General features: G+C 43.5%; 1 protein-coding gene across 4 annotated transcripts in view; it reads left to right on the top strand.

The window, feature by feature from the left end:
* Positions 1-23,395, top strand: part of ESRRB (estrogen related receptor beta) — a 158,765-nt gene that overhangs the window by 53,636 nt on the left and 81,734 nt on the right. The window contains exon 3 of one of the 4 annotated variants that reach the window (XM_064714451.1): positions 8,881-8,981. The exons of the other annotated variants lie outside the window; for them this stretch is intronic. The gene's annotated coding sequence lies outside the window, so the exon portion shown is untranslated. The remainder of the gene's footprint in view (positions 1-8,880; positions 8,982-23,395) is intronic. 4 annotated transcript variants of the gene reach the window in all.

Genomic DNA, 23,395 nt, shown 5'->3' with positions numbered 1-23,395 from the left:
CTTCTCAAGCAGATGTTCAACCTCTTGGACACTGCAGCACACAGCCCAAGGAATTTCAGCAAGAGCAAACTTCCTCTGCCTGATACCAATGTCCATAGATGATGCTCATGTCCCAGTGGAAAACATGCCTATTCATTTTTATTTTTCCATAATCAGTGCTGTAGTCCTGTTTGTGTTGTGCCTTTTGCTGTGTAATGTAAATACCATACAGGAAGGTACATTCAAATAGGCCAATGAATGCCTACAATGAGATTTATGGGGGATTTCAATCACTTGCTCTGTGTCCTGTGCCATTTCTATGCTTCTGGATCCTTTTTGTCAAAGGATCATTTTAGTGGTGGAGGATGTGCACATCTCCTAGTTTGCCCAGTTAATAAGTTGCAGCAGTGGCAGCACATAGGATTGATATGAGCTCCTTTAGATAACTCTGCTAGGTAAGAAAATATCCCCCTTTGAACATTTGTGGGATTCTCCATCATGTGTTGTGTTCTACCCTTGCTTTGCATTGATCTCTCCAACCCATTTATAGTACTTTAACTGTGCGGAAAGTGTGGTAACCAAGAGTTAAAAGCAGGAATGGATAGATTCTTTGAACTAATTGTTTCCTTTCCTTGTGTTTCCATCTGCTTGGGAATGAGGACAAATTTGAATCCTGTTTCTGATGGTTTAAGATGATATGGATCCTAAGAGCTTTTGGTAGATAAACTGGGGAAAGGCAGTTCAAAGGGTCAAAAGACAGCTGACATGCATCACATTGGCCTAAGTTTGATGGCATGCTAGGGTATGGACAAAGGTTGATGAATTGGAGTAACAATAAACATTTTAGTCCTGACTTCACTTTTAGTCTGAGACCCTCAATTGTTGCATTGTTAGCAATTGCTTGTGGAGAGGTAAGAAATTGTGGCAATGGGCATGAGAAGGAATATTAATGATCCAATTTCCAGCTGAGTTCCACTCCAAGGCCTCGCTGGGTGATGTGCATTTTTAATCATAACAAACCAGAATGAGAAGGAGCTGCTTGCAGCAAGGCAGGCCTGTGTGTGGAGCCACAGTGTGTGACACCATCTCAGACCCTTGCCTGCTGCTCAGGGGAGACACAAGCCTGCTCTGCTTGCTTGAGTGCCACCACAAACTAGGCTGGACTGTGACAGTAAAACCTGGATCACCACTAGAAGTGGAACCAAGGAAGAGGTATAGTAACTGTCTTGAATAGCCCAAAGCTCTTGACTGGAAGAAATCACTGATTCAACTGGAACTTTGGGCCAAAATTGGCCCTGACTCAAAGGGGGCAGAAAAATAATCTCTGGATGCTAGACAGCATTGTGCTGTAGCCATACTGAATTTCCTGCTAGCTATTTTTGCAGTCTTGATGGTTTCTATGATAGGGTCTTCTCACTTGTTTGTATTTCTGGAATGCGTTTTCTTTGACTTTTGAAGCCATGCAGTCTGTCTGAGCAATATTCCCAACAGTTGCTTTGATCTCTCAGATACGCAGAATTTGGGAGAACCCTGGATGTTTTCTTTTCTTCTGAGGTGCTTTTCATTCCAAACTTTCAGCTACAGACAGCTTTGCAATACTACCTTGGGAGCCCGTCATTACAGTGTTCAAGTTGCCAGCAGGAGTTGCTGATGAGGGTTGTGCAGGCCTCCTTATCTGAGGATAAGTATTCTATGATCATTTAGCAGTGGGACATGCAGCTCTGTGCTTGATACATGTTTGGGAATGTGCCAGCTGCATGCCATAGCTTACCTGCTTAGCTTCAAGCTCCATGTCTCAGGACAGCTCCCTCTTTACTTTCTTAATATTTTACTCTGTTTGGTGACTTTGTAACTTCTTTGCCTTTAGGGCTAAATAGCTGGTAGTCACTTGCCCAGGGTTTTTAGCTCCACAGCTGTCTGTGTATGTGAGAATGTGGTGCAGAAGCACAGCAGAGGTGTCTGATACATCTCAGGGGCAGAAGAAGCATTAGCCTTGCTTTCTCAATACAGGAGTGTATTGTTTCAGTGCACGCTAAGCAGAACAGTCATTCCACCTAGCAGAAGGCAGGGGTGCCACACTCACTGCAGTACAGGAGTTATGGGAGGAAAAAACAGCTGTCTCACATCCCTTCAAGTGTAAACTAAGGCCAGAAATTAGAACTGATTTTCCTCTTAGAGTTTTCAGCACCCATTCAGTTCTCTGTAGGGGAAAATGGCTGAAGTACTTTATGCCCAGCCTTTGTAGCATCATGTTTTGGATATCTGGTGGAGAAAAGGTGTCTGGTGTTTGATATACAAGTACTCTTGCTCATTATTTTCAAGTAAACAAGATGAATGCTAAAAAGATATGGGAAAACTCCTGTCCTGCTTTTTATGCCATTTGCTTTTTATGCCAAACTGAGAGCTAGCATTCTCTGGGATGGTCTGTGCTGATGCAGCTATCTGTATTATGCAAGCAAGGGTTAGAGAATTGCTGCAGAAAGACAGAATGCTTTCTTTCATAGGAGGAGTTTCTGAAAGAACACACACACCCCTGCAAATACAGACCAGCCAGGCCACTAGGGCCTAACACATTGCCAGAGAAAATGCCAGCAGCTTTAAACTTCTGTTTCAGTAAGGAATAAATGTTACATGATTTGTGCACGAAGGAGGGAATTCACTGAAGTGGTTGAGGAGGGAGTGGAGAGGGGATGGGAGGAGGTGCCTTTCACCATGTAGTAGATGTTGCCTCTGGCACGAGTGCAGAACAGTGAGCAGTTTATACATGTTATGTTCATGCAGCAAGTCTGGCCCTGAGAGAGGCACCTTTCAACTTGGCAAAGCTGCCTTGCTGCTGCTGGACACCCAAGCAGCTAATATGCCTCCTTCACAAAAGGCTCTGGCTTTTTAAATGTTTAAACCTGCAATTCTCTTGGGCAGAGGTCCCCTCCTGGCAGAGGAAGGGGGCTGCCAAATGGGTATAGTTTACTGTGATTTTAAAAATCTTTTGGAGGGAAGATGGATTCCATTTGCTGAGATAGGTGTTTGTTGCCCAGGCAAAACTCCCAGTGTATTTACAGCAGCTCTGCAAGGTCTGTGTGTGTGGTTGGTGTGTGTGTGTGCATGTACATGCTTGTGTATGCCTTTATTTCCATGCTCTGGCTGCCTGCCTCTGATTTAAGGGCAGGTTTTATTCCCCAGCTGCCTCAGGGCTCCTCTTTTCTGATTGCATTAAAGTCTCCGTAATTCTCCCCTCATTAATGATTGGCATATTTTTACCTCTCACTAAAGGAGCTTGGAGGCAACTCCCGTGGGGCCCTGCTCGCCAAATGAAACAATTTCATCCTGCTCCAGAAACGCATTAAAAAGGGTTTGTCAGGATCTTATCGCTAGTTAGGGAAAGCTAATCAAATTACTTCTATTTATTAGCTGCTGCAGCAATGTGTCATTCCATCAAGCACAGGTAGTGGGACAGGCGGGGACTGCGTGCTGAGCTCTGTGCATCCAGCACTGCTGCCTTGATCTGCACAACAGCATCTCTTGCCAGGGGAGGCTGAGGGCCAAGAGAAGCTGTGAACTTCCCAGTGACAGTGCTTCTGCCACCATTGCCATGGGACTTCTCATCTGCTGCCCTTCTTTGCTCGTCTTTTCCAATGGACTCCCCAAAACCCCTTAGTAGTGGCATTCCTGAGCTTTTAACATTGAGTCCACTGCTTCTATATTTGCCTGATCACTTCTTGCTGTTGCTGATTGTATTTTGCTACTATTTGTTTTGAGATGGTTTGGTTTTTTTGGCAAGTTTAATTCAGTGGTAAACCAGTCCAGGAATGATTTGTTCCTTTTCCTTGAACCTGGCATGACAAGGAGGACAGTGGGGAGAGATTATGGCAATTGTAACAGAAATAAATATTTTTTTTACTTCATGAGGCTTTAATGAAATATATTTTTCTCAAGCTTTCTTTTTCATTCTTTTTCTTTCTTTTTTCTTTCTCTTTCTTTCTTTTTTCCTTTTCTCCTCCTTTTTTCTTTTTTCTTTTTTTTTCTTTTCTTTTTTTTTTTCTTTTCTTTTTTTTTCCCCAGTACATGTGGTCTGTAAAAGTAATTACAACTGAGGAAATGGGAAAGAAAGTGATGGAGTCTGTTGAATAAACTGCATACAAGGACTTAGATGAGACTCTGAAAAGGGAACCAGCTATTGCTGGGCTATTGCTGATTGCATGAAGAGTAGTGGTTTGTGAGGCAAGAGGTGTGAATCAGAATAAAGCTCACTCTTTTATTGATTTCACATGTGGAATGTGCATGTCCTTCATGCACATACACTGTGCACTTGTATTTGCAAGCATGTGTGCACTCTCACTCTTGCACATGATCTGAATTCCCAAGGTGCTGTACCTCAGAAGGGATGTGGAGGCAGGTGCCTCACATGTGCTTTCAAACTTTGGAAAGTATAGATCTGCTCCACCTTTTTACTGTTCCTTTCATCTTCAAACTAAGAGCAAGGAAATCTCTGGTGTTTGAAATAAACATGAATTGGACAGTGAAAATGGCTCGTTTACAGGTAAAGCTGATCTCACATTAAAAAACTCCCACATGAATAAAACCATGTAGTGGATATATTTGCATGAAGTGAAGTGTGTCTAAATATAGTTATAGTGACTCACAATGACGATATTGCTGTGCACGTGTGTAAACCTTTGCTGTTTCATTTTGTGCACACCAACGTTTTCCCTCTGGCACAAAATCCTGGGACAGCAGTGAAACCACAGCCTTCTCATGTACAAGCAGACATGTAAACCCACCGGTGTGCACACTGTGTGCGCTGCTGGTTTTGCTTAGGGAAGGTCTGTGCTGTCCCTCAGGATTTTGCAATTGTATGTAACACCACAGATGTTTGCACAGAACTGATGGAGTGCCTAGGGGTTTGACAGGGTTCTGGCACTACATGCAGCGATTCCTGGCGTGGTGGGGGGCAGGCAAGTGCCCCAGCTACTATCCCAGCGGATTCACGGTATGGTGGGAGCGGCTGCCGAGCTGTGGGGCCCTCAGTGTGTTCCTGGGAGCGGGATCGGGAGGGCCCGGCCCCATCAGCCCCATGCAGCGGGCCAGGCTCCGGCATCCTCGTTATCCACACAGTCCAAAAAGCAGTCCTGAGCGGAGCAGCACGCTCCACAAAAGGCTCTATCGATTGGGCTGTCGGAGCATTTCCCGGGGTCCTTTATATCTCTTTGCCTCCTCGTCAGTAATGAAGAGGCCGAGCGCAGAGAGAGTCAGCAGACTCCAGCTGCTGGGATTTCTTCATCTTCTCATCAGGATTTTAATTAGACACGTCCGAGAGGGCAGCACCGTGTGAGGGCAGGCGGGAGCTTTATCAAGCAGGCCACTTCTTTAATTACTGTTTACTGACAGATAACAAGGGAGGGGAGGTGGCAGCAGATTGTTGTGGGGGGAAGCGGGGAAAGGACGGCAGTCCCCAGAGTGTGCGCTCAGCAAAGAAGGCCTCTGCTAGGGACCGAATGGAAATTGTTCTGCTCTCCCCACCCTGACGTGCTGTTTACCTGCTGCCAGAGTGGGAAAGGTTCCCCTTGCCCCTTTTCTAGAGGGCAGAAGATAGATCTGAAAGGTGTTAAGGACTAGAGACCCAAGGAATGAAACATACATTTGGTTAGAGAAAAATGAGAGAACTGGCTCTTTTAAGCTACTAGGATCCTCACCTGACTGGTCCTGTGCCTTCCCAGGCCTGGGCTTCCCTGTGGATTTTCTGGCACTGCACAGTAGGAATCAAAATTATTTTCTTCTCCTTCTGTCTGGAACTGTCAGCCCTCCTCTCTCCCACTACCCTCATGGCTGTTTTGTCTGAAATACACCTTCTTCTGTCTTTCCATGTGTCTTCAGCACTGGCGGTATAAGGGCAGTCTGCTCTGTGGTTGCTTCTGACATGGCCTTGATCCCTGCTGTCTTTTGGGCCAATTCTGCACCTGGTATGAATACTAGCTTCAGCCAATTCTCTTCTGTTCGGCCCCAGAATACACATACTCCTCCCATCTTCTGTCTCCTTCCCCTTAAGGTGTTTTTTGGTCATTATTTGTATCCTGGCTGCTGTGTCCTGCTGGATCACAGCCCTGTTTTCAGTTTCATGGAGCTACCTTTTGATTGTTTTGTGTTATGACAGGGGAATGGTGCTCACAGTCCCCCACAGAGCAAGAGGCTGGGTAGATCACTGCTCCCTGGCTCAACCAGCCCCTTGGGACAGACAGTGCCTGTAGTGGAGTGCAGCAGCTGCTGTCCACGAGAACAGTCCTATGGTGGACTAAACTCAGCAGAAATTTTCTCTGAAGATCATGCCACAGTCTTGGCTGCATTTTTATCCGCTCTAAGGCAGTCTGATGCTTCCAAAATACTGTTGCCATCCCAAAATGGAAGATGGCATGTGCCAGACCTTGGTTTCCATTGTTGCCAATAAACTCCCACTGCTCTGAGCAGAACAAGATCTGGAGAATGTGCTTGGGATCAGCAAGGACTTGGTAATTGGACTGTTGTTCTTTCATTTTGCTACGCAGTAGCGAGCAGATTATAGAGCCCACACATTATAGATTTCCTGTCATCCCTCATGAATCAAACTCCACCGTCTTATTTACTGTCGGCCAAGGCCTGTGAATAACATCACCCAGGGATATGCTTCCCAGCAGTTGTGCAAACACACAGTGCAGAGCCATTGCTTGTGCCTTTGGGCTGCCAGCTCGCCTTCCCCCACCACAACACCTATGGCAGAGAAGGGTCCTCTGCTTCCTGTCTTCATGGAATGGCTCCTGGCTGCCCTGGGAGCTCACAGGCTGTGACACTGGAGGCAAACTTGTGTTATCTAATTAATATTAAATCCCACATTTTTAAGTTTATGACATTTCTGGTCACAGTTCTGGCCATTGTGTACACTCATACTTACGTGGACCAAGGATGTGGACTTCCAGTTTCCAAAGAACTGTTTTATATTGCATCTGTCTGGTTTGTACTCACAGCACTGGACATAAGGACACAGGAACAGCTCTCAGCCTCATCAAAGACTGCTAAGAAAGTCTGCTGTTCTACATAGAGAATGTAACGTATGATAGACTTGATTTATCAGAATATATCTTCTCAAGTTTCCCAAAATTCCAGATCAAGATTTTGAAAATGTGTGAGAAATTGAATCCAGGTGGGAGATAGGCCTCAGTGAAGGACTGAGACTCTCACATTTCCCACCCCTCTCCCTTTTTTGTTTTTTTTTTAAACTACAGTGAGTTTCCCAGGAGGTGAGGGAAAATTTGGTTTGTCTACTGCAAGGCAGCAGACCAGTTGCAACCTAGTGTCTTGTTCTGGATGTTCCTATAAACTCTCTGGCCTTCCAAGTGATAAAATTGGATGTCCAGGAATTAGGTTAAAGGGACTGAAGTGCTAATTTGTTTCTGTTGGGCAGGTTAGTATTTCTGTCTTGGAAATCTAGATGTTAGGCAAGATCTGGGGAATGAGTCTTCAAATAGTAGGAGGCTTTGTCCAAGAGGAAGTGATTAAAGTCATTTGCTATGTCTGATGTTGACAGAAGTGGAAGTAAATGGGCTTTGATTGCAATGTGGGAGATTTCAGTTTGATGTTAGAAACTGATGCTGATACAGAAGCATTAGAACAGACTGTCTGAGAGGGGATAAAATTTTTGTCAGATATTTTTTGAGCCTGTTTTGAAAGAATAAGACTGAAATAGCATTATCCATTGGGATGGAAGGATGCACCTCACATCTGACCTGGTCCTAGCCCTCTTTTTTGTAACTGTGAGTTGTTAAGACATGTATGACCAGCTGATGCAAGCTTGAGATGTGTGCAGGCGCCTATATCAAATAAGCACTAGCATCTGTAAGGTACCAGGATAGTTTACAAAGGAGTACAAGTGTTCCACATTCCTTCAAAGGCCTGCCATCCAAATGCTGATATATCCAACCAGGTAAGTCTTCAAAAGAGATGGCAGCAGCACTCTTTCTTGCCTAACCAACTTTCTTAGTTTTTGTCTTTGTTTCCACTGCTTCATACAACAGACAGACTAGTAGCACCATCTTTTTTCTTTGCTGGTTCATCCAGTGGGGTTTCATTTCAGTTATTCATACCACTGCCACTCTCCATTATTTGTGGAAATTTTTGCAGAAATTATTATCCAAAACAGCACTTTTTATATTTTAAAGAAAACATCCTTCCTTCCATTTAGAAACACATCAAGAAGATTCCTCTTTGCTAAGCTCTAAATCAGCTAGTGTCCATAAGTGGGGCCACCAAACAGGAATGGAAAGACAGTGCAAGGGAGGCTGGGCAAAAAGGAGAGGAGGGGAAGGAAATAGCTCTAAGTAGTTGATGAAGAACAGGCTAAGGCTGTGGAGTGTGGGGGAATAGTGTTTGGAAGGGTGAGATGAGGGGAAAGGAAAGGCTTAGCATGGGAAGGCAGAGACAGTGAGGAGAAGAAAGTGGGCTGGGGTGGGCTAGAGAGGAGAGAGGCATGACTTGGATTGAATGGTTGGAGGAGCCTCTGCATCATGACTTCTCAGCTGTCACCAGGGTCTGAAATTCATTCAGTGTTTCATGCTCCTCATGACACTTTTCACAAAGGAGGGTGAGCTGCCTTTGCAGCCCGTTTACTCTGTTAGTTTGGTTGTAGTGGCCCAAGTGAAGGATTCATCCCTTCTGATAATCCACAGAAGTGTCATTTTGATGCTTCCTGACAGAATTTCTTTACTGTAAAAGTAACAGCAAACTCTAAAAATGGCTTTTAAAATGGTACTAATGCAAAAACTGGACAATGGAAAAAGACCAGTTATCCTCTTCAAGCACTTCTGCCTTCCACCTCTGACTGTGTGTGTTACACAACTTGTGTTTGAGCTACATCACTGTGTGCCGTTTCCTTCGCAGGACCCCTGCCTCATTCACTGCATGTGATGGACCTGCTCTGAGGTAAATCAGAGTTACACAGTGAAGGACACCATCTGTAGGACCCCTGCCTCATTTGTCAGGTGTGTATTGAGTGAGACAAGGGACTGCAGGAGAGAAAGGGAAGCTTTTACAGCTGAGACAGTGAAATTCTGACCTGACAGTTGACTTCTTTTCTGTACGTGACCATTTCTGTATGATAGTTTTTGGGATTTTTTGAAGCAGCTGCTATTCCAGGGGTTGTTTAATTGTGTGTTCCTTATTTTATAGGGGACCTTTTGGTCCCAAAGGGCCTGCTTTACAGAAACACTGAGTGCTTAAAGCTGGTAATTAACTGAATGACAATCCACTAAACCCAAGGTCCTATATAAGCACAGATCAGTCAGGATGTTGGTGTCTTGGAGTAGGCACTCAGAATTAACAGATATGTTTTAACATCATGTTCAGTCATTCATCCATAAAATGGGAATAAAAATACCCTCTCCTCTCACAGAGGTATGTGGAAATAAATGATCTTGGCGTAGTGAAGCTCTTGGACAGTATAATGTCAAACCCATAGAAAAACACATAAGAAAATTAATAAATCTCTAGAGCCAGGTTTGAATAATATGCAGTAAATAAGGCCTGGGGCCACACCCTGAACAATGAGCAGAAACCAGCATCTCAAGCAGCTGCTCATTACATAGGAAAAATCCCTTCTGAGTCTAGTCTGAGATGAGGTACTGTGAAAAAAATATCCTGTAATTATGGACTCTAAAATAATACTCTGTACTTGAGGGTTAAGAGTTGTTTTCACAAGTAAACACAATTGTGGTTTTTCTTAACTCTTGACTTCACTTGTAGTGTGCTCTATTTAACACACAGTTTTTGTTTCCTGAGTCTTGTCAGGCTATGCAGATCTATGAGTTTAAGATCATTTTGTCCCAGCCTCTCCATTTGGATTAAGTGCTGCCATTTCATGTAGTTGCAGGTCAGCTAAATGCAGGAAGTTAAAACCTGCTCATTTCTATATTATGTACTCCACATGTTGTAATCTCCACTGAGGTGCAGATTTGTGTGAGTGAGAAAGGCAGATCTGATCCTGTAGTTTGCCATCATGAGCAAAACTGACACACAGATGCTCTCATTCTTAACAGTGAAGGAATTTGGGATATTTCAGAACTTACAGCCTGCTAACAGTAACTAAAACAATAAGTTCCCCAGCAGCAATATGCAAGAGGACAATGTCACTAGGGCTAGGAAATTTCTTTAGAAGTCTTTGCTGTCACGTGTGCAGGAAGAATGGCAAAGCTTAAGGAATTGCTGAAAGTATGCAGAAATACAACATTCAAAGTACATAATTTTAAATGACCACAATTTTGATGACTGCTTATGTGCTTGTTTAGGAACAAATCTAAGAGGGACATTTTACAAAGGTATGTAGCAATAAGACAAGGGGGAAATTGCTTCAAAGTGAAAGAGAGTAGATTTACATTAGATTTTAGGAAGAAGTTTTTACTGTGAGGGTGGTGAGGCACTGGAACAGGTTGCCCAGAGAAGTTGTGTCTGCCTCATCCTTGGAATGAATGGGGCTTGCAGCCACCTGGTCTAATGGAGAGTATCCAGGGGCTTGAAGCCACCTGGTCTAATGGAAAGTGTCCCTGTCCATAGCAGGGGGTTGGAATTAAGTGATCTTCAAGGTCCTTTCCAACCCAAACCATTCTTTGATTCTATGAAGTGTGTAGTGACTGTAATGCAGAAGTGTTAAACTGTATCAAGTTGAGAAGTAAAAGGTTAATGGTGTTGGGATGAGAAGTGTACAAACCTAAAGCTGGTTACTCTTTCCATGCCATGTCTGATATTTGCTGTAATTTGAAGAGAGAACGTAATGAATGGTAGAGGAAGTAGACCTTTGTCATCTATCCCTGACATTTTGTTTGTAAGGATTAGAGTTGTCTATTGCAGGTGTCTAAGATGTCTAAAAATGTGCCATAAAATATTTTTCTCTTATATTTTCCCCCTTTTCTCCCTTATTAACTATCTCAAATACTTGAAGAAATCGTTGGCCTATTTAGGCTGTAGAATGTGATGCTTCTTTCAAGGATGGTTAGTATAGCTGTTGGCTGGTTTATGACTTGGAAAACACTGGTTCCCACATGTGCTACAGATGATGGTTCATTCAGGAAATAAAGTAAGCCAAACCTATCAAACATATTTTGATCTGTGTAAGAGACTGAATGAGTGTCATTTGCAGTGGCTTAACTGCTCAGTGTTAACAGTTTCATTAGATAAATGTATTGTGTCGTTTAAAGACAACACATGGAAAAGTGATGCCAGGGTACCCAAGTACAGGAGCTCTCACAAAAATCCCCTTAGGCAGGACCTGGCATTTAGTGGCAAAAGGAGAGCAAAGAACAATTTAAAAAATATAACAATCTGTTCTTGTAGGGGTCAGACAGCAAGAGGCAGCACATGTGCTGGGTGGGAGCCATCAATGAGAGCTGGTTTCCCCATGGGGTATACAGACCTGGACTATCAAAGTAAGCTGAGCTAGGACAAACAGATGTTATGCCAGACACGTCAGCAGAGCTAGTCTGTTTTGCATAGGTGTCTGATCTTACTTGGCATGCTTTAAGCTCTCTTCTGAATCTCAGGGTGGACTATAACCATTATGATTTCATCCTAACTGCTCTGTTCTCCACATATGATGCAACTCTTGGGTATTACTTCTAACCTATGCAAGCAGGAAGCTGAAGCACAGAGTGGTGTGCTGCCAGATGCACAGCTCATGAATGTACAACCCCAGTCCCACTCCTCTGCTTCCCTTCAGTGGGAGAAGGAGGGAGCCTGTGGGTCACAGCATTACTAAAGTAAGCAGTCTTTGCCTACAGGTGTTTTATTGATAGAGCGAGGCAGTGTTAGTGCCCCCAAACTGATGTTTTAAAACACCATCCTGAAGCATCCCTGCACAACAGGCACTCTGCTCTCTGGAAAACTAGCTTAGGACAGAGAGGGGTAAATGCACCTGAACATAAGGGCTAGTGGCCCTCACACCATTGCGGCAGTGCAGGCACAGGTCAGACCTTCATTCGCAAAAACTGTTTGACCAGAGGCTATGATCCTAACCTTGCCCAGGGGCAGGAAGTTGGAGTCTCACTCTTACAGACCTGCCAAGCAGAAAGTGCTTATTTCCTGCTCTGGATCCATGATCCAGGAGGAATGAATAAAAGTGATTTAATCTTCAGTGTGAGGAAAATCACCTGACTGAGCAGGACACAGTGGACAAATGGGATGGGGGGGCCTTAGCTTGCCTGGCCTGGAGGGATGAAGAAACAGAAGTGAGGCACAGGATTGGAATCGCTAATTGTTATTTATTATTAATTTTCTAATTTCTCCCTTGCTCAGATTCCACGATTGCTGGAAGTCAGGGCTCCTCTGGCTGTCTGGGTGCATCTGTGACATTGACTCTGTCTTTGAGATGGGGAGCACCCTCTGGTGGTTAAGGATAATCTGACATTTCCTGGGATAGGCGCCCATCATCCCTACAAGCTGCCAGTTAAGGCGGACGCGAGGCGATGCCGGCATACTGTCACTGTTGGGAAGGGTGTTTGGGGTGCAGATATTCACTCTGACTCACTAGCCCAGCAATCTGATTCTCAGGAACCATTTTAGGGCAATGAAAAGCGTGTAAGGTGTGTTTGTTTGTTCTCCCTACCATGCTGTTGTGTAAAAGTCAACTTACATACTCCTCTTGCTTTCTCCCAATGAGAGGGCAAGTAAAATTCAATTTAATTCATTAATTCCCAGTGGGCACAACATCCTGCCCTGTCTCTCTCTCTAGGGACTGTGGTTTCCTGCCTGGGCTCTTGCTCCTGTCTCCCAGAAGCTCTAGGCTTGCACTCAGAGCTTTCCATGGCCCATCTCTGGCTGGATTTGCTCTGCCTGGAGTGCTAAAGCCAGGACAGTACAGTCCCTTGCAGGGAGCAGAGGAATTCAGCTCAGGTTTCCCTTCTCCTCCCCTAAGTGGATTAACAGGCTGAAGGGATGCCTCTGCCTGCCTGCCTCAATCTTCATTAGCTAACGTGTTTGGCCAGCCGCAGTCACATCCTGGGCCGGAGAGCTGTTTGACATGAGGGGATTCTGGCCCCAGCCTCTCCCAAAGGCTCTGGCATCTTCTGAGAGGTTCTTCTTCACAACAGGGCTCTGTGGGCTGCCCTGCATGGCAGGGACAGGGGGCAGGAGTGCTGCCAGATGTACATTATTGCTCTATCCACAACTCTCTTTACAAGAATTAATCTGCATCCTCTGCTGGCTGCAACCCTGCACCTCTGTGTAATGCATGTGCAGCATGAGCAGCAGAAAACATTCCAAAGCAGCATGTGCTTTTTTTTTCCTTTTCCCCTCCTGTTTCCCAGGCAAGGGAGGATCCTGAATATACTGGAATGTCTCTGAAACTTTTGTTACCTGGCTGTCACTTCTGGATGCTCTTTCTTGGGTGCTTGTAGGCAGTCAATTTGAATGCAGTATTTTCTAGCAGGCTGTGTGCAAGAAAGTGGCCTTACCTCCCCAGCTACTCCTTCCTGTTGCTTTGTAGTAGTCACTAATGGGTGTTGCACTCTTGGACAGGCAGTCGTTTATTCCACCAGTGCTGTTGTTTCCTCAGTTCAGAGAATATCTTTTCTACACTAGTAAGATGTACACTTTAAATTGCATTGATTTTGGAACAATCCATTTAAACTACTGAAAATCCCAATTGTGGATGCTCTCCTGCCAGTTTGAGGATGTTTCATTTTTGCTCATTGGTTGTCTAAACAGATTAAGTTTCAGTAGTAATGAGTGCCTCTTGCACTAGCTTAAGTTAATCTATTTCAAATGGTACCTTGAATTATACTGTGGTAACGTTCTCATGCAAAGAAAGCCTGAAATGAGAGGAGGTGAACACTGGGCATCACTAATACTTTCAGGGGCTGCCTGTGCAGCAACAGGGAGGGAAATGTTCCTCTTTTGGTTTTGTAATCTGACCACTGTGGCAGGGAAAGTTGGTGTGCCAACCTGAAAGCAAGGTCAAGTGGCCAGGAACAGAATCAAAATGGATTTTTTTTTTATTTTATTTTAGCAAGTTGGAAGGGAAAGAAAAAAGGCATATGAGCATGAAGGGGTAAAGGACACTACAGACTCTGAAGGATTTTGGAACCTAAAGCTGTATTTAGCAAACTAAGGGATGAATTGAATTTCCCAAACAACATATGTTAAAGCACACAAATTAAAAACCCCAGCCCTTATGAACTAGAAGTGTATTTGGTTTGGCCCTGCAAAGCCACAAGTCAATGGTCAAAGCAGAACAGCTCCCTGGAGAGCCCTAGCTTGGAGAGGCTTGCTGGTTCCAGCTCCCTGGGGGATGCAGCCATCTCTGGAGCACTCCCCTCTCAGGGCTATGTAGCTGTCAGTGCTTAATGATGTGCTTGCCAGAGTGGGAAACAAAGGTTACGCAGCTCTAAAAACATAACCTGTCTCTGAATGGGCAGCAGAAGAATTTTCCTTTGAAAGGCCAAGAGACTTGTTTTATTGAAAGGAAAACAGATCCCTTTTTTACTGCCCTTTGTTTGGAGGAATATAAACGGTAAGAACAAATCTGGTTTAATATATTTACAAATAGCAGGAATCCCTTTAAGTGTGGGGAGGAGCAGACTGGGGAGGAGGCAGTTAGGACTTGCTGAAATACCCTCATGGTTAGATTTTGTGCTTTTTTGGTGTTGAGGTTGCCTTGGATCACTGATCTTAATGAAGATGATACTCTCTTGCTCTTCAGTCCTTTCCTTTTCAAAGGTTTCCCAAAGCATAATGAGTTATTTTGCTACCACAACTGCCTTTGCAGTAGCTTTAATGGCACAAAACAATGTATTGATTTGAGACCAGAGCTGAGGAAAAGCATCACTGGTGTGGAGTAATGCAAGATATACTAGCAGAGGCCGGGCAGAAATAAACTGGATAGTTGAATGAGATTTGTCTAAAGCAGTAGATTGCCATCTGCTCCTGCCCTTTTCATCTCAATCTCTGGCATTTCATCAGTAATGAATTGCAGGCAGACATGAATTGACACATTGCAGGCTGTACCTCTCTCATAATCTGTTCAATCCCCATCAGTGACCCTCCTGTAGCACTAGTTCTGCAACATCTTCTAGTGAAAGACTCTGGCAGTGGTTGGTAGCTTCCACCCCCTTGTACCCGTCTCTGACCCTCTGACCAAGGCCAGAACAAGAAGATAGTTACCAGATCTGGCTGACTGGGCAGATCTGTCTGTCTCTACAACTTTTTTTAGTTTGTTGTGAAGGGTCATCTCTGAATGCTGAAGTGTGTTCTTTTAGGGAGCAGTTGATAGAAGACTATCAACTGTGATTTTAGGGAATAACTCCTCCTCATCCTCCAGTTTTAGGAAACAGTAAGAAATTGCATTGAGAAAGACAATACTGCATCTTGAAAAGGAATTCTTAATACCATATCAATAACTCTGTATTTCCATGCTGACCTTTTTCAGTTCACATATTTCTTCATGTTTACTCCACTAGTCTTTCCCTCCCCTTAAGTTTAAAATGTTTAGGTGAGCTTTGGATACAGACTAGACTGACATGCTTTCTGTGCAGTTAGAATCTGGTTGCATGTAACTTCAGGGTTGCTTTCTCAGATGTGGATTGAATTGAGGATGTCTGTTGGGAGTTTCAGGTCTTGGTTTTCTCATTGGAGGTCCTTCCATCAGGCAGGTCTGTTAAATGCTTGCTGGGTCCCTAGAGACACTTGATCTGTGTTTAAAGGGAAGCAGCTAAACCACAAGAAGAGAGAAATGTCTGTGTAACTCAAGCACTATTGCTCTAAAGGGATCTTGCTGAAAGCTGTGCAAAGCCTGCCTGGCAGTCTGGGTGCCTGGGGCTCTCCATGTGCTTCATCCCAGCAGAGATCTGTGTGATGCTCTTGCTTGCCTTTCCTGCTCTGAGAAGGATAAGTTGATGGCTCCAGGATGCTTTGAGCATGAACTGTGTTTAACTCTCCTGAGGCCCAGACCAGGAAAATCTCTGGAGGACTCCAAGCAGCACCTGCCTTCTGCTCCCCACTCCTCTTAAAGCTTCCCCAGTGGAGAGATCCGCTCAGGGAGAGCAGGAAGTCCATAAATAAATAATTCCCTCTGTCTCTCCTGATCAGCCCAAGCAGCTGTGATTGCTCCTGAATGCCTAGGTTGCTTTCTTCTTAATGGCTTTTAAACCAATTTTGCCCTCATCTGATGACCCAGCTTCTCATCCTAGTTTTAGAAGAACAATTTCTTCTTTTAGAGAGAGGGGTTTGGGGGATATTTATGTTGTGTCAAGGGTTTTGGCTGGGTGAAATAGTATAGCAGTGCCAGCAAAGCCACAGTTCTCTGGTTCTCTCAGGCTGCCCCATACTTTATTTTGACAAATCTCTACAGGACACCTCCAAGGGTATTGCAGATAGCATTGACCCTTGCTTGAGAGCACTGGACACCTGTGATGTTCACAGACATCCCACAAACATTTAATAACTCTTACATCATTCTTAAGATACTATATTTTTGGTGTGTGTTTTAGTATTGGGAGAGCTAATCACTGAGACATCTGAGTGCTCGTCCTTTGCTCCACAGTGTGTAGGTAGAAGTCTGGGAACATAAGTTAGGAGTGTAAGCTCTCACTTTTCAGTTCAGCTGACTTACAGCATCTCATTAATGGGCATTTGACAGCTTGACAAATATTTAGACCTTATATTGTTGCTTTTGTACCTTGTGTGTATGAACTGTAGTAGATTAAAAAAAAGTGCCCCCTAAATAGCAAGTGGACAGTCAAATCTAAATGTTGTTGGTTTGTATCCTAGTGCAGCCATTGGAGATACTTATTGCTCCTCTGATGGGTGTGATCCAGGTTTGGCTGTAGAGAAGTATTAGCACTCCCTCCACCAGCAGAACCTGCCTGCCTGGCAGTAGGACATGCAAGGCATGATCTGAGCATCCTTACAGTGCTGGCCAGCTGTCCTGTGGGGTGTGTACCAGCACAGCTGTGTCGTGTTGCTGATGACCCTCATCCCACAGTGCCTTTGGAAGAGGCACTGCTCTGTCTGGGGGAACGCAGCTGCCCTGCCTATGGTTATAGGGCCAAATGGGCAGATTCAGTGCCCAAATGGTTGATGGCAAAAGACTCATGCTTTTTGCTGGTGTTAGCATCTCCCTTGACCAGTCACTTTAGTGAGAATCCTCATGAAATGAGCTGCTAGAAACAAAGTAGCATCTCAAGGTGGTATTGTTGCCTAGAACCTTCTATTTCATTAGCAAGGCAGGGGCCCGCTGGGTGCTGCACTATCAGTGGTTAAGTGGACCTCTGTGTCTGAAGCAGTGACAGTCTTTCCCACTGTCTTCCTTCTCTTCTGTTTCTGTCTAACTTCTTGCTACTCTGGAAAAGCAATGGGTTTAACAAAGAGAAGTGCTGTCCCCAGACTGTATGGTTGACAGGACAAACCTGGTAGCAACAACTTCTGGAAGTTACATCACAAAAGCCTAACATTACTGTGTTGCTGATTGCAGTGGTTATGAAATACTGCCAAATGTTGAGGGTCTAAAAGATGAGTTGAGCACTACTGATTTCAGCTGACTGGAAATGTTTAATGGAAGATTGCTATGTTCAACAGAGGAACAGAGAGGGGAGGCACTGGTAGTTGTTGGTCACCACAAAAATAAAGGTGTTTGAGAGATTAGAAAAGACCAATACTGAGTTTTCTTTTGTAAGCAATGTGGAGACCAAGAGGACCTGTTGCTAGGAGGCTGCAGCACCAAAGTCACCCTCCATCCACATGGGACTGAGATTTGAGTTTGCCTTAACAATGAAAGAGAAAAGTAATCCTTTCTACTGCTTGCTGCCATAGGAACAGTGAAGCTGGCAACATGTGACTATGAATGATGAAGGTATTTTTGCTGAAATCCAGTGACACATGTTCAGGTCTGTCAGGAGAAGATTTTACTACTGCCCACAACTGCCTCTGTCCTGGGATCTCTGAGAAATTTTAAGACTTATAACTCATTCAACAAGAGCTTTTCAAAGATGTCCAGGGGCTTGTACTTCCACACATTGAGAAAGATTGCTGTCTTTTGGAATGCATAGAGCTGCACAACAGAATTAGAACTGAGCTGGTGAAACTTCTCCTTTCCTTTGCAAAGAAGAGCTTTTTTTATCTGGTAACCAGCATCTGTCTCTTCATGACTGGCTACTCTCTCGACGCTGTATGTTCATATATTGTGTAGGTATGGTCCCGAGTTGCACTGCCTCTTCTAAGTGATGTTTTGTAGTATAAGCAAGGATTATTCTTCTTGTTATTTTTTTCTCTTTATTTTTGAAAATGTACTGCAAAAACTTGATCATTCATTGTGTGTAGGCATAGTGTTTGAATGTTAATGAGTTATAGACAGAACAGTGGTTTCCTAATGCACTTTACTTGAAGGTGTCTGAGTGCAGTGCAGGTATGTAACTCATGATGGTACTTAAAAGTATCTTAAGCTTGGGATGGGGTTTGTTGGCAAAGCTATCTAATCAAATAGTCTGCCACAGCAATTTGCTTTTGTCCAACAAGTGAAATAAATGCTATTCAAGTAATAAATAAACTCAAGAGGGAGCTGTGTAAAAAATCTGCATAGTTCTTCAAACACTCAAGTTAGTACAGAACAAATCTTAAAAAAGGTTATGTACTTAACTGAGCTATTTGGAGATTCAGAGCAGAGGAGAGTTGAGGTTGTTGTGCTGCTGATACAGCATATCAGAATGAAGCTGGCCTGTCATGTGTGGTTCTAGCCAAAACCTGTAGTCTATTACTATTAGAAACTGGAGTATTCTGAGGCTGGAGATGATGACCAGAAGAGCGGTCCTGATTATCTGATATCTCTGCTTTTTTCAGACAGAAACTATATCAAGTTTGCTAATGTCACTTGGGACCTGCAGGTTCATCTCACTGTTAAATACTTTTGTATAGATCCACTGTTGGTGAGCTCCTCTGTATTTGGCCTGACTGACCTGGTGAAGTCAATAGTCTTCTATCAACTGTGCCCAGATGAGGCCAGATGGAGGCTCCTGAAGGGAAAGGAAGGTCTTTCTCCTTGCTTTCTTCATCCCTTACACCCTGGGAAGAAAAGCCCTTTCACTACTTTTCTTCTATATAATGGCCTACCTCATGTTCTAAAATAACTCTGTTACCTACCCAGAGAACCCAGCTAAGAGGAACCTGCACACTTACCCACTGTTTTTTGTCACACCATTGTATTCAAACTGCAGCCACCTCATTGCTGTTGCTGGGAAATAAGTTATCTTGCATGTGTTTCCATCACACACTTGGAAAAATTACCCTTTACCCTCACTGCCTGACCCTCAGTAGGCGTACTTTCTTACCAATAGTAACTCTGAAAAATGTTGGTTCTTTAAGCCCCACTCCTTTTCTGGGTTGAGACACTCGACACTATCAATGCACGTGCCAAAAGTGTTTTCATTTTTGGCATGCAGCATAAGAGTAAATAACCATTTTTTCTCCTGACAAGACAGGCATTTCTTTTGATTGGTCCAGTGAGTAAGCTGGTACTGTGAATATTAGGGTCCTAGGGTGATGAGAATGGATGGGCTTGGAGTGCATGGGCTTGGAAAGCAAACCAGCTAATCATCTCCCCAAATCAGAGCAGTGAACAAGCACCCCCTGTTCTACTGACCATCCTCCTTGGCCTTCTGCAATACCAGACTTGAAGCTAGTGTAATTTTAGGAAAGCTAAAGTTGAAAAGATGCTCTTTGGCTTTATGTCCCATCTGACAGGATGAACCACCATACTAAGAAGGCCACACTTGTGATGGAGAATTTGCAACAGCTAAGCAGAGGTAAAGATTCCTTGATGCCTTGTGTTCTCTCCTTCCTCCTGGTAGCTGAGCAAATACCTACTGCCCTGTGGACACCTAGGATCATGGAGGGGGAAGGATTAATTTCGGCTTTGCTGGAATTGAAAGAGTATAGGAAGTAGCAGTTACTGTGCTAGTAAATTATGTGTAGGTGTGAGTGTGAATAAAAATCCCTTTCCAGTCAAGGTCATGGCCATGTTCTGCCTGACCACAGTAACCCAGCTGAGGATTAGTATAACATATCATGGAAAAAAGATCACCAACAGATCCAAATTTGGAGCTGGATCACAGCTCTCTGTTGAAATCTTCTAAGCCTACAAGATAAACCTACCTCTCTAATTACCTGTCTTTTCTGAGGAAGGTTTCTGTCCACTTAGTTAAACAGGCAGAGACTGACTAAGGAGTAGGTTGCCAAAACATGAAGAAGATACACTGTTGGATTTCTGGGCAAATAGGATAGAAGTTCTTATCAAATACCCCAGCTAACTGATGCAAGGAAGAGCAGAAGGCATAATCCCAGCTGTATAATTTCCTCTCTTGCCTCTCTCTGTTTCTTATTACAAATTCTTCCATAATCTGGAAAGAAATGTCTCTGTTCTGATTGTCTTTATTCTTTTCCACTTGGTAAAATACTCTGCACCTGCCTCTTACTCTGATGCTCTGTTTTAATTTTACAAAAGTTAGATTTCCTTCACCTGGTTTGTCTTTGTGTCTCTGCAGTGAACTTTCATTTAAGATGTCAGTAGGAACATGGTCTGCTGTGGAACTGAGTCCTGCTATTAACACTGCAAAGACAAAAATGAGTGTACAATCACACAAAACATCACTGGCCATATGTGAAAAAAAAAGTTATAAATGGTTATTAAAAGAAAACCTTGACTTTTCCCTGGCAATGTAGAGATTGTCTGTGTTTGTCTTAATTCAAGGCTCCTAAACGTGTTAGGAGCACTGTATCACACTGTAGCACAGAGCTCCTAGCACCATATCCAAGCACACAATTTAAGGTCACAGTTTTGGGACAGAGAATTCTTATTAAAGCAGGACAGTAAGGGTTAAGACACTTATATTCAGACTGTTGTGCTACAGATCTGCTCAGACTGATCTGGGGCAAGCCACACAAACTCTTTATGGTAGGATTGGGCAGTCTATAAGTTCTGAATTGTAACACATTCTAAAGACTAGGTAATGTTTGAAGCACACCTAAGGATGTTCAGATGACTATTCATTGTTTGAAAATCACAACATGAAAACTGATTTCTGTTTAAATAGATGTTGAGCTTCATCGTGATATCTTTAGATGGGAGCATATTGTTTGCAAGACCAATTTGATCTTTACAGAAAAAAAAAATCTATTGGAGTCTGGTAGAAAAGAAGACATTGGTTTTTGTGGGGAGAACAAATTCTTTTGTTTGGGTAAGAGAAAATAGACTAGAGCCTTAAATAAAGAAGACTGGTCTGCAAGAGCCTACCAGTCATCAGGGACCTGTGTTAGCCAAGTTTCTCTTTAGGGCTAATAGCCCTGCAAAGCAAAGGGATGAGGGCATGTAACAGAGACTTGTGTGAGGTCAGGCAGTTCTGTTGGCCTCAAAGGTGTGAAAGGCTTGTCTTCTGAATTCAACCCAATGACCTCCTGTAACTTAAATGAGACACAGGCTGGGAAAGATTTTGTGTCATCAATCTCCTCCTTCCCCAGCAGATAAGATAAAAATGTGTATACACAAAACTCCTCAGCCCAGTTCAGATCTCCTAATTATCTTTTCTTTGCCCTGTACAGACAGCATTTCACTCCCTCTCTTGAGACAATACAATAATAAAGCCTTCATAAAAGGGAAAAAACATGATCCCAAACCCTAAAAGTAACTAGATCTCTTCCTCTTCTGCATTTTCCTTAGTCAAAAAAAAAAAAAAAGGCACCTTATCAAGAAGTGAAATCAAGTTTGTTTGGCATGATTTCCAGGTTACTCCTATATTAGACCAAATGAAATTTCTGTCAATCAATCAGTCAACTTGCTGGAAAGTTGATCATTATTCCATGATAATTTTTTTTTTTTTTAAGTAAAACATAGGTTTATCAAAACCAGATTGGTTCTTAAAGGCTGGAGAAAAGTCTTCAAAGAAAGTCTCTGTCCATTATACCTTGGAAGAGCCAGGAAAATTTGAGACATACATCACAATTCTTTTTCTTTTTCTTTCTTTTTCTTTTTCTTTTTCTTTTTCTTTTTCTTTTTCTTTTTCTTTTTCTTTTTCTTTTTCTTTTTTTTTTTTTTTTTTTTTCTTTTTCTTTTTTTTTTTTTTTTTTTTTTTTTTTCTTTTTTTATTTTTCTTTTTTTCTTCTTTCTTTCCATGCTGCATGTCTTGAAGAACTGATGCTGCCTATCACTCCATCAGCCTGTAGTTCTCTGATTGTGATCTGTCCAAGGCTAATATTGATGGAGCGTTGTTGCTGTGCACTGGGACAACGTCTGAGGAGAACAGGTGACCCTAAAAGCCAGAGGTTGCCTATGAAAGTCATCCCAAAGGGTGGCACTTACCAGAGCACCTCTGGGTAGGCTCTGCTCAGAGCCACAGACCAGGATGGTTCCCTGCCCCTCCTGCAGTGAGAGAGCAGCAATTCCAGCAGAGGATTTGGTCAGGGCAGCAAACAAAGGCTGTGCTCACAAACCAAGCCTGGTGCTTCTGTTCTGTGTGGAGTTCTGCCTTGGATTTACCCTAAGAAAGCTCTTTTGCTTCCAGATCTACCAGATTAATCTCACAATTCTTTCTAACTTTGTCTTGGAACTTGTTTTAAAACCCACACATATCTGAAGGATAGCCATGTTTCCTTCTTTATTCTGTGGGGGAAGAAAATTGGCCAAAGCTGTGAGAAGAGCTCAGCTGTGTGTGGAGGTTTGCAAAGGATGAAGCCTTCTGGATTTCCAAAACCAGTTTGCAGGACTCTTGTTCTCTTTCTTAGCAATTCAGGTTGGCAGATCAAGCCCAGCCAGCAGAGACCATTCCTTTCTGTTGTTCTCAGGAAGGAAGGTCAGACCTCTGCACAGGTTACTCTCAAGGCAGGGGAAGCTCAATTTGTCCATTTGCACTGGGTCAGAAGAGATTAATATTACGTTTCTGCACCACTCTGCAAATGCCCACCTCACCCAGGTAGTCCTCTGTCAGCAACAGCCCATTTCCAGTGTACAAACCCACTATTGTACTGTTTATATCAGTTAATTCAGCCTGTGGACCTTGTGCCAGGCGATCTCATGGCTCCCTGCTTGCATCACCTCAGCCTGGATAAAAGTTAAAGTGCAAAATTAAAACATCAGCTATTGGGAGAGCAGGACCTGCCTGCCAAGCCATTCCCACTCTGGCCTTCCATTTGCTGAGAGCCTACACCAGAGTTAATCTCTGCACAGTCAGGATCCAGTCAGGCTGAGCCTTTCTGAAGAAAATTGTTTTCTGTCAAAATCAGCTCACTGCAAACACCCTGACTGTTCTTGAACTGTAGTCTGCCTAAACCCTGACCCTGCGTGCCTCCTCCTGCCTCTCACCCTACTGCATAACAGGAATCTTTGTTATGGGGCAACTAAGTCAGCAGTCAGTCCCTCTCTGGCCTCAGC

This window comes from Zonotrichia leucophrys, chromosome 5 (genome assembly GCF_028769735.1).
Source record: "Zonotrichia leucophrys gambelii isolate GWCS_2022_RI chromosome 5, RI_Zleu_2.0, whole genome shotgun sequence".
Lineage (NCBI taxonomy): Eukaryota > Metazoa > Chordata > Aves > Passeriformes > Passerellidae > Zonotrichia > Zonotrichia leucophrys.
The sequence above is the reverse complement of the archived record's forward strand: the minus strand, read 5'-3'. Positions and strand labels throughout refer to the sequence as shown.